Source organism: Triticum aestivum, chromosome 5B, assembly GCF_018294505.1.
Source record: "Triticum aestivum cultivar Chinese Spring chromosome 5B, IWGSC CS RefSeq v2.1, whole genome shotgun sequence".
Lineage (NCBI taxonomy): Eukaryota > Viridiplantae > Streptophyta > Magnoliopsida > Poales > Poaceae > Triticum > Triticum aestivum.
The window spans coordinates 214,128,178-214,138,976 of NC_057807.1; positions in this window are offsets into that span (position 1 = coordinate 214,128,178).

Genomic DNA, 10,799 nt, shown 5'->3' on the forward strand with positions numbered 1-10,799 from the left:
AGTATTTGGGTAGAGGATTTGCTGTCAAGAAGGATCCGTCCACAGAGAGCGCCACACATCCCACTGGTGGTGGTGGATGCCAATGCGTGCATGCAGCATGGTTGGTGTCGGTAATTTTTACTTGGCACACCTCGCACTCTGCATATATGCCGGTTCCATACGTACGTTTGTGCAGTTCCACCAAAATGCAGCTGAATAACCCTGTTTGCACAGATGATGAAAATGCATGATTACATTATAGTGGCACTAGTTGATGAAACACACAAAATAAATAGAAGAAAATATTGCGATAGTATCATAGTATGCCATGCTGCGAGGGCGAGATGGGCCTTGTGACGCCTCATACGGTACGCCTCATACTGGACATCGTCCCAAGTCTCCCAGATACACCTTCTGCCAGTGATGAACATCAGTGTACAATGGTAGTACAAGGAGCCGCCTTGAGACATTCAAATCTCTATTTTTGTACATATCAACTAAAATTAAGCACCCCAGTTTGCAGAAACGATTAAACATTAACAATGGGACTAGTTGATGAAACATACATTAACAAAGAGAAGCACTTTCTTTATCTACATTGGAAATGAAATGATAGAGATGACACTCGCTCTATTTTAACTTCATTATTACTTCATTTTATCAGTGACACTAGGGTCGAGCAGGTGGCAAACGAGGTGTAACGTGCGTTGCAAGGATGGAGGCCGGGGGTGCTTAAACTGGGATGCTGAAGCTGGCTCTTTCAGTCACCAACATGGATGATTCAATTCATGGGACCTTTTGGTGCAGTTCACCTAAAATGAAGCAATGTCATGTGAGCTAGCAGCTTCTTCTTCATTTTTTTTTAAGAAAAGGGCTCTAGCCCCGGTTCGATTTCCATCAGAAAACGAAACCCACAGAGCTTCTTCTTCATTAGTTGCAATAAAATTGAGCAACATCAAGGTTGGTTGTGAAGCTCCTGGAATGCTCAACTATAATTTGGATATCATTTGTGCAGTTCAACTAAGATCGAGCGTAATGTATATCTCTGTTTGCACAAAAAAGGTGGAAAGGAGGGTGACTAACAAGTGATGAAACATGCATAAAATGAAAAGAAGCATGTTCCTTATCTGAATGGAAATCCTACAAGGATAGTAGCAATTTCTAAAGCAGTGGCATTGCTAGATATTAGTGTGAGCATTAGGATTAACTATGACAACCATTAAATACGACATTACTTTGGGCACGGGAGAGTAGGCGGACCAGGACAGTTGCATTTCTAACAAAAAGAACCAACTTATCATAGTGGGAAATTTTAGCAGGACATGTAAAGAAGTGCCATTGATTCATATTACTGGAGGCATTACACTGAAAACAACATTGGTTTAACGTGTCCTTACTTTTAACAGTGCGACTGCTACATTTTACCAGTGGCATTACATAAGAGTGGCTCGGGGCAACAAACATCAGAACATGATATCTGGGTTGGTCCCATTTTTGTTCGGTATAGCCACCTTATACTATGTGAGGCTAGCAAATCTAGTGCTGCACTTACTCTGTTGACTTGTCCCCCAGTCCCCACTTTCTTTCCTTTTTCAACCAATAGATCGGGTTTATATTGAGTTTGTACTGTGTTTCCCTTTATTTCCCTATTAGACCTAGAGACTAGTTGGATAGCCAGTCTCTGCTACTTTTTGCCCCCATTATTTCCTCTTTCGACCAAGTCCTAGATTCAGGTAACAAATCCTCCCCACCCCCACCCCTTTCTTCCTTGTTTGAACCAAGTAGTACTAGATTCGAGTGAATGAACTAGTTTTACCTCTTAAACATAAAAAATTAGGTGGTTTTCGAACAGCCGATCGATCCTATCTACGAGGGGGCCTGAGAAATAGTAAAAGATACAAATGCAGCGACGTCAGGAGCTCGGGAAGTAGAGAAAGGCCGGTTTTGAAGGAAGTTATACCTGATGGTCGCCGGGATGTCGCTAGGTGGGCGGCGGGAGGCCGGATCTGCCCACACTATGGCAGCAAGGAAGAAGGGGTCGGAGGCCCTCCCTCGCTAGCGGTGCTAGGGAGAGAACGGCAAGGCAGGCTGATTGGGATGCGCCCAGCGGTGGGTAAGAGCCGTCACTGAGGACGACCGCGTGAACGTTGCAACTTCTCACCTTCCCCGGCGGAGAGGATCCGGCTGGATCTGTGACCAGCGGTGAGCAGAGAGAGAGAGAGACTGTGTGGCCACCGCTGTCGTGTTTAGATCTGGAGAGGCCGAGACAGTGTGAAGAGAGCAACACTAGCAAGCAAGAGCGGAGGCTCCTACCTATATAGTGGAGTAGTACTAGTTTTCTTTTGTCTACCGGAGCCGGCTTGACCTCGTCAATGACTGTCGAGAAGTCTTCATGCACGTGGCCCGGAGGCGCAGTTGTCGTCATTTTGATCTGAAGCGCCGGATTATAACATATAACACGAAAAAATGCCACATGACAAGAAATCATAACCTCACTGCCCAAAGGAGACAACATGAATCCCGACGGACAAACTAGACGAGGAACAAAGCTCAAATTAAAGATAAAGTCATAGAAAAGGGGTCCGTTGATAGATGTCCTAATTAACATAGCCGGCTTGACCTAGATTGCAGCCGAGTAGTCTTCATGCATGTGCCTCCAATGACTAGCCCAACTCAGTTGTCGTTGTTTAACCCTCGCAGTGATCCGAAGCACATGACACCTAATTTTGCGAAATGACAAGAAACCTTTTTTAGATTTCTCACCACAACTACAGCCATGTACAACAGCATGCACGATATGTAGATGATAGCCAATCCAGGTGTGTCTGCTGGAGTCTGTTCACATGCATGGACGAACTGATCTTCCGTGTCTTGCAGGGATCGTCCAGGCACCAACGTAGTACAACACTTCTCTAGTACTGTCGCTCATCTCCCTCTTCTATTAAGTCACCCGACTTGTGGGGCCGGGGAGTGTGCCTATGGTCGGTTCTCAATTGCCGTCCCACATGTGTGTGTAAACGCAATATGACGCGCGTTCCATTTGGATTGCAGCGTGCCAGACCAACCGACCGTCTGGGGTGCGACGCAAATGCGATGGGCGTGTTGTATACTCCGTACATGTGTACCGCCGTTTTCTAGAGGCTTTGGTCCATGGCGCAATCCATGGATACAAAATTAGTATATTGTATACTATTGAAAAGTCGAGGGCGGGGCTTTTCCTGCGCGGTAGGCGGCGGGGTAGTTCCGCCTAGTCGGTTTGACAGAGACGCGCGAAGACGAGGGAGTAGGCTGCTGCAAACGTAGGGCTGTGTGATTTGACAGCGAGTTACTGCAGGATAGGTCGGCCCCGTGATTTGACTTGCCATTATCATTTTAACTGCGGCGCTACAACCGGCGTGAGTCTCCTGATTCCTGACCACCTCCATACAGGTGCCTCCCCAATGGTCCACCATGTAGTAGAGGCTGGCTCTTGCATGGGAGCCCACTTCTCCACTTTTTCCTTGCCTCTCTTTCCTCCACATATGCAAAATTGCCATGTAAAGCGCACTATTGTACTTACTTGCTCCTACAGGTGCTTAAGCTTGCCACATAGGCATAAAGTCTGATGTGGCAAGTTAATCAAGAAGAGAGAGAGACTAGTTTGGTGACCTAAGGAAGAAACGGTGCTAAGCGCGTGTACCTAGGTGAAAAGACAATTTTGAGTCTATGGCTAATTAAATGAAGCAAACTTAGCAACACCATTTCATTGGAAGAGGTCACTCCTTGGCAAATGCAATAAATACTAGTACTCCCTGTGTCCCATAATATAAGAACATTTTTGGCACTACACTAGTGTAAAAAATGTTCTTATATTATGGGACGGAGGGAGTACGAAGAAAGAGATAGAGAGAAGTAAAAAAACACTTATAGCCAACCTTATAGCCAACCTTGTTGTAGTATGAGTAACTAAGTGATGACTATGTATGACATGCCAACATCAGATAGCCTAACACACCGTGTTAAATCTCCAAGGGCGCGACCGCGCGAGCGACGCGGCGGTCGTGGTAGGCACGACCATGATATGGGCTGCTGGCAGCCCTTGGATCTGAGATCAAATGGTCGCATGCTAAGTTGCTGAAAATTTGCAGAATAACCCTCCAGGATAGGATATTCACCCATAGGTCTAGAATCACGCCATGCAACCGTTCGATCTTAGATCCAAGGGCTATCGGAAGCCCGTATCATGGGAGAATGGAAAGCCACTACCCTGCCGTTCGCACGCTAGCAGTTCGCTCCTACTCATCCCTGCACGTCCTTTAATACTACGGCGGTTCGCTGCTAGTCGTCCCGTCCATTCACATTACGACAATTCCACTAATCCTAACCCTCCTCCCAAATCCATGGCGTCCCAAGTCTTCACGATTAGCGATGAGTACAACGTTAGAACTATCACCGGTGATGAGTTCGACGTCATCTAGACCCGTTCTTCCGCGACGGTGAAAGGATGCCCTTCTCACTTCAGACGCATGTTCGAAGACTCAGATGATGAGTGGGTCGCTGGGCTAGATGTTAAGTACACCACAGTCCTGGGACGAGAGAAGGATCTAAAGGACGAAGAGAGGAAGAAGCCCGCCATGATCCAGGTTTGCGTGCATGACTTATGCTTGGTCTACCACATATGCCATGCCGACGTTGAGTGCCTGGATTTTAAGGACTTCCTCGAAAGCAACCTAGTCAAATTCGTTACTGTAGACTTTGGTAATGACAAAGAAGTCCTGGGTCGGATAGGCCTCGTTGTAGGCAACACCTTCGACCTCCAGAAGAATCAGCTGGTGTCCTCTCGTCAGCCTTCAATGCTGACCCTGGCAGGAGCCATGGTTCATCCTTCGTACGGTAAACTGGAGAAACCTCCATACACGTTTCATCGTTATGCATGGCAGCGGAATGTACTATATATAGACCACATCACACTATGCTGCAATGGATGGCTACCTTTGTTTCAATATCTACAAGGGTTGGATGAAGAGCAATAGCCAAGTTGGCGGTTCAAGCAAAGAAGTATCGGCCAAGAGGAAGAGGGACAAGGACGAAGTCGAGGACGTGGACGAGGACTCCAGGTAAGGTGGCAGTGTCGTTGCTCATGGTGGTTCTAATGCAGTGTCTACCGGAATAGTTGCAAAGTTTAATTTCAGGTGTGCTTAATTTAATTTGAGGGTGTGTTGTGCTGAGCCCCCAGCAGAACTATGTTATGTTTCTTCTCGTTACTTTAACTCTTAAAGTACGTACATACTAGTATTTCTTACATTTCATCTTTTAGTTGGTATAGTACTACCACTCGTTTCTTCACATTATATACGTACAATATATATGGACAACATCATATAGCCAGCAGTTTAGTTGTCAAAGAATTTCAGGGTGCTTAGTTTTATCAAAGAATTCCAGGATGCTTAGTTTTATTTGAGGGGTGGGTTGTGCTGGACACCATTATTGTGACTAGCCTTTTTAATAGTACTATATGCATAATTTGGCAACTAGCTCTCTCTATATGTACCACCTTTTTTTAAATTTCAAGTTTTTCTCCATGGCGCAATCCATCGATACTACTGTTATACAAAAGTATACATTTTTTAAAAGGCTAGAGGGCGGGGCAGTCTAGCTTGGTCGGTTTCACGAGAGACGAGGGCCTTTGTGATTTGACGGCTCGTTACTGCTGGAAGGCAGGGCCTTGTGATTTGACTGCTCGTATAAATGCACCGATGACTTGAGGGGGAGCAAAGAACCGTGCTATATACTCAAGTTTTCCACTGGAGTAGTACTGCGATGGAGGAGCACGAAACACGGCAGCCCAGTGCCATATGGCGATAAAAAATGATCTAATTTGCTAGTCATCTCATTGTTAGCATTGTTCTATTCATTCCCTCAAAGAAAAAGCATTGTTCTATTCATGCCTCGCAGAGAACGTGACACGTGCGGCGAAACACCCGAAGCAAAAGATGAAACACAGGAGCAAAATAAGAAGGAAGATTATCACCCCAAATGATCTAATTCGTCGCGGAGTCGTAACTGCTTCTTCATCGCCTCCATGACCTCCATCTTCTTGCGCGTCTCCTCCACCATCTTGTTCATTCTGTCCATGACACGGGATTTCTCGACGTGAGCCTTCATCCTCTGTTCCACGGCCGCATTACGTACCTTGACAGCAGCCGGGTGCTCGATGCAGAGCTTCGCCAACTCCTCCTTCTGTTCCATGACGAGGGCCTGCAGCATCTTCATTGAGGAACTACTATTCTCATGCAGCTTCTTCCAGCTGGGGTTCTTCTCCTTCAACAGGTCGATCTCGTGGCAGAGCTTCGCCTTGTCCTCCTGAAGTCGCAGGATTTCGCCGGTCGCCTTCTTCTCCGAGGCAATGCTCTTCTTCAGCAGCATCACCAAGCCGGCGGTCAACTCCCCCTGCTTATTGAGCTCAGTGGGCATGTCGTCAAGGCTCTCCTTCAGCAACTCCATCAAGCCTTGGATGAACTCCTTCTGCTTATTGAGGTGCTTATTGAGCTGATCGGGCATGCCGTCGAGGGATAACGACTCCAGCTCCGCCGGCTCGGCATGTTCGCCTCCATGGCTAGGGCGCTCCTGGGAGCCATCGCCTGCCCATGAGAGATCTTTCGAGGTCTCTGCGTGGCGGCGAGCCCTCTTTTTTTTCTGCAGCCTTGGTTGCCGCTCCCCTGTTACGAGTAGTTCTCGACCTAGAGCTCTGCTCACCGACCATGGCAACGACGGACGAAGAAGAAGCACTTATGAGGAGGAAAGGTAGAGTAATTTTCGGTTAGGTAGTTCCCCTTGTTATAACCTAAGTACTAGCACTAGTACTAATACCTGCATAGTGGGAACACGTTCAGGTTTGGTACGTACTAGTAGGTGTGAGCAGGCTTTCGAATGTGATGGGAACAAGGTAAAGATTAATTGATGGTTTTGGTTTCGAGGCCCGAAACTGCTCCCGATGAGTTTACCAGAACATAAATTTCAAGTACTACACTGCTCAAATGCGTAAATATTATGTTATTGACAAAAATTGGCACAAAAGACGAAGGAGACCAATGGAAGTACTACTAGCAACCCACGATTTAACTACTCGCATGCGCGTAGTGGAGTAATAATGTCTTTCTTCCACCCTCATGTCCACTCAATTTGCATGCGCTGTATTAATTGACCATCAATGAAGTGAACGACTTTACACGTGTCAAATTATCACACGGGGTGGATCTTGGTACAAAATTGCGTCCGCCCGTGTACCTGCATGTGCATGCAAGGGAATGAGTGCGTGCGTGGCGTGCGTGCACATCTTCGCTTCGTGCATGTACCGCCAGTATGGCTCAGGGAGGACGAGTACATTCTTCTGGAACCAGCAGCACATCACTGGGATCAATCCACGCAAGGAGGTCGCGACAATGCCTCCACATGTGCCACGTGGCTTCATGAACTGTAAGAGAGACACTGTGTAGCGTGCCATTGGTATTCTAATTTACATGTTTTGCACATACTCGAAGTACTAGTAAGGTACACGTGCATTGCACAAATCAGATTTTGCCACCAAATTATGAATAAATACCACACTATAGCATGTAAGCTCTGAGTCATATATGCCTGATGTAGCCCTTCGTTTAATTCTTATAGTTCATCTCATTCAAAATCAATTAGTTTTTATAAAAAAGCTAAGAACGCGAGAATAGGAAAAACATGGGATTATAGTGGAATGTCGTCTTGAATCCTACAGGATTGTACGAGTGTTTGATTGTGCATAGAAAAAAATGCAGAATTCTTTCAAAGAGGTTTGAGTGGATGGAATGTTTCCTATGAAATCTAGTGCAAATGAATCATATAGAAAAATTCCTATGGTTTACAATCCTACGAATCAAACAATCAAGATAGGAAAAATTCCTAATGATTAGAATCCTCCAAAATTCCTTTGAGAATCCTTTGAATCAAAGAAGCCCTTAATCTATTTTATGATTCATGGAATTGTGCGTTGTAAAGCATAAAGTAAAAACAAATAATGGCAATTCAACTAGAAAAAAAGTTTGGGCAGTTATGATACGGAAGATTCTAGAACAAAAGAGAACCATTGTTGTTTTGAGGTTTGTGCATTATGCTTAAGTTCAACCATGGAGTCTGCTAGATTGTACATGTGGCAAAATCCGGTGGGGGGCTAGAAGATGGTGCGAGGGGTCGAGTGGAGGGAGACTATGAAGGAATGCACAAGTGTGAGATCGATATTTAGAGAGAGGGGGCGAGAACGTGCGCTATTGCACGCAGTGGCGGAGCCATGAAAAATAAATGAGCTAGGGGGCTAAGCATTACTAATCCTTTACGTGGAGGGTCAATTCATGAACTTAAACCATTTTTAGCAGCAATTGTCTAATGATCACATTCATATTAGCCTCGATATATAGTGATGTTAGGGGGGTGAAGGGCCCTTACTGCCCCCTGTCTTCGCCATTGTGCACGCGTTTAAGAGATGAAGCCGAAGGCATGGATGACGAGAGGGGGACGTTGGATATATAATTAATGTGGGTGTATTAGCTATATATGTTAATCCTATATAGAGAGGTATAGATTGATCGATGTGGACGTGGGAAAGAGGGTGAGACCTCACTGGATATATCGATTGATCGGTTTGTGTGGAAAACTATGAAAGACCTAGCTATATACACACATACATAGAGGAACATCGATCGTTGCGCATGCACGCGTGAGAGATAAAGAATGCCCGATATGATGGACATGGGGATGTGTGTGGGTGTGTGCCTTCATGGGAGAACGACCTGAAGAAAAAGATTGCATGCGTGCGATGGATAATGCCGACTGGTAGTGTGTTTGCATGCATGCATGAGAGAAAGTTAGTGGTACAATTATAAAGAGAAGACTACTGTGTTGGTGTAAAAGACTAGGTGAGGTCATAATCCATGTAAAGTTGAATTCAAATATTTGAATAAGAGATCTTGATGTTTGAAACCCATGCATGCATGAATATAACGGAGATCTGCGTGGTGTGGTTTGGAAACGAGCATGTTGTAATGTATACACATTGAACAAGGTCAGACTGATTTGAATTTGAGATACCGATGGCAGACATCATTTGGGCATGTCGCATCCGTGCATGGACACACTATTCTAATTGGAGATGATGGGCGGTTTCGCATCACATATCTATATCTATACCCCTATATATATATATTATATTTTATATTTTTTTATATCGTGTGCGGGTAACTTTAACTTTGAAAGATGGTCGTTGGATGAGGCGAATCCGATGGTCCAAATATGGCAAATTTGAGCACTACTGGCCATTGGATATCATCTAGATTCCACCAGATTTCACCACATGTATAATCTAGAAGACTCCATGGTTGAACTTAAGCATAATGCACAAACATCAAAACACAAGCACTTCTAATTTGTTCTAGAATCTTCCATATCAGAATTGCCCAAATGTTTTTCTACATGATTTGCCATTATTTGTTTTTACTTTATGTCTTACAATGCACAATTCCATGAATCTTAAAATAGATTAGCTTTCTTATAAAAACAAGATGATTTTGAATGAAATGAACTATAAGAATTAAACGAACGTCTACATCATGCATATATGACTCAAAGCTTGCATGCTATAATGCGGTATTTATTCATAATTTGGTTGCCAAATCTCATGCGTGCAATGCACATGTACCTTACTCTAGTCTAAATGGTGTTTGTGTGTGTGTGTGTGTTGTGCATGTTGAGGTGCAAATTGTCTTTTTTTGGGTACACGTTAAGCTTGTTCTTCTGAAATTTCAAGCCGCACCTTGTTATGCCGAAAATTCAAGCTAGTGTCTCTATCTATCGTGCTGCGAAACTCCCGCCTCTTCAACCCGCGCCTTGTTAGCCCAAAATATTTAAGATATATCTTTGTCTCGTTGTGCTCCGACAACTCCCTCCATCTCAACCCGCGCCTTGCTATTCCGAAATTACAACGCGTGCGAAAACTCCCACCTCATGTGAAATCCCGACACGCGAAATGCCCATGGTACCCCTGAACCGAAAGAAGCGTCTCAAATCGGTGGGGGTACTTTCGTAACTTACCCCACATTTCGGACAAGCGCGTCCCTAAGCCATGGTTCCCCACTGCCATCCCATCTGCCCACCCATTCGTACACCGAGGCCCTGAAAACCCGCGACGAAACCCCACACCCTGCTCCATCCGCCACCCAGCCGGAGCCTCTTTCCTGATGACGTCGTCCACAGCAACACCTCGACGTCCCTCATCCACCGTACCGTATGAGGATCCGTCGTCGATCTCGTCGTCCCGCCGGTTCAGCCACCCCGTCCTCCACCTCCAAGGAGCTGCCCTGACGTTCCCCTCGCCTTTCGCGCCACCTCCATTACCACACCGTCGTCTTCACCTGCACCATCGGAAGAGCATCATCATCACCGTTTCCTCGGATGAAGCTGTGGCCTAATCGGTGCCACCAAAGAGGTTGTACACTTATCGCCGCATTTTCTTCTTGATTCGATCTCACGGTGCTGCCGGCGCTCGGTCCCGAGCCGACACGGCATGGCTCCATCCACGGCGGCGTCGCCGGCCACTTCCTCCACGGTGTCTCTCCCTCGGCGGCGACGTCCACATCAGTAGGAGTTGCTGCTGCTTTAGCTCTCGCTCGCACTCTTGCTCTACTCTTGCTCTCGGTCCCCTGCCTGGTCTGCTCTTGCTATTGCTCTTGCTCGCGCTGCTTCTCTTGCTCTTGCTGTTGGTTGCAATGCTGTTCCGATTTAGCTACACTTCAGTCGACTGAATTGACTTTTGGGTCAGT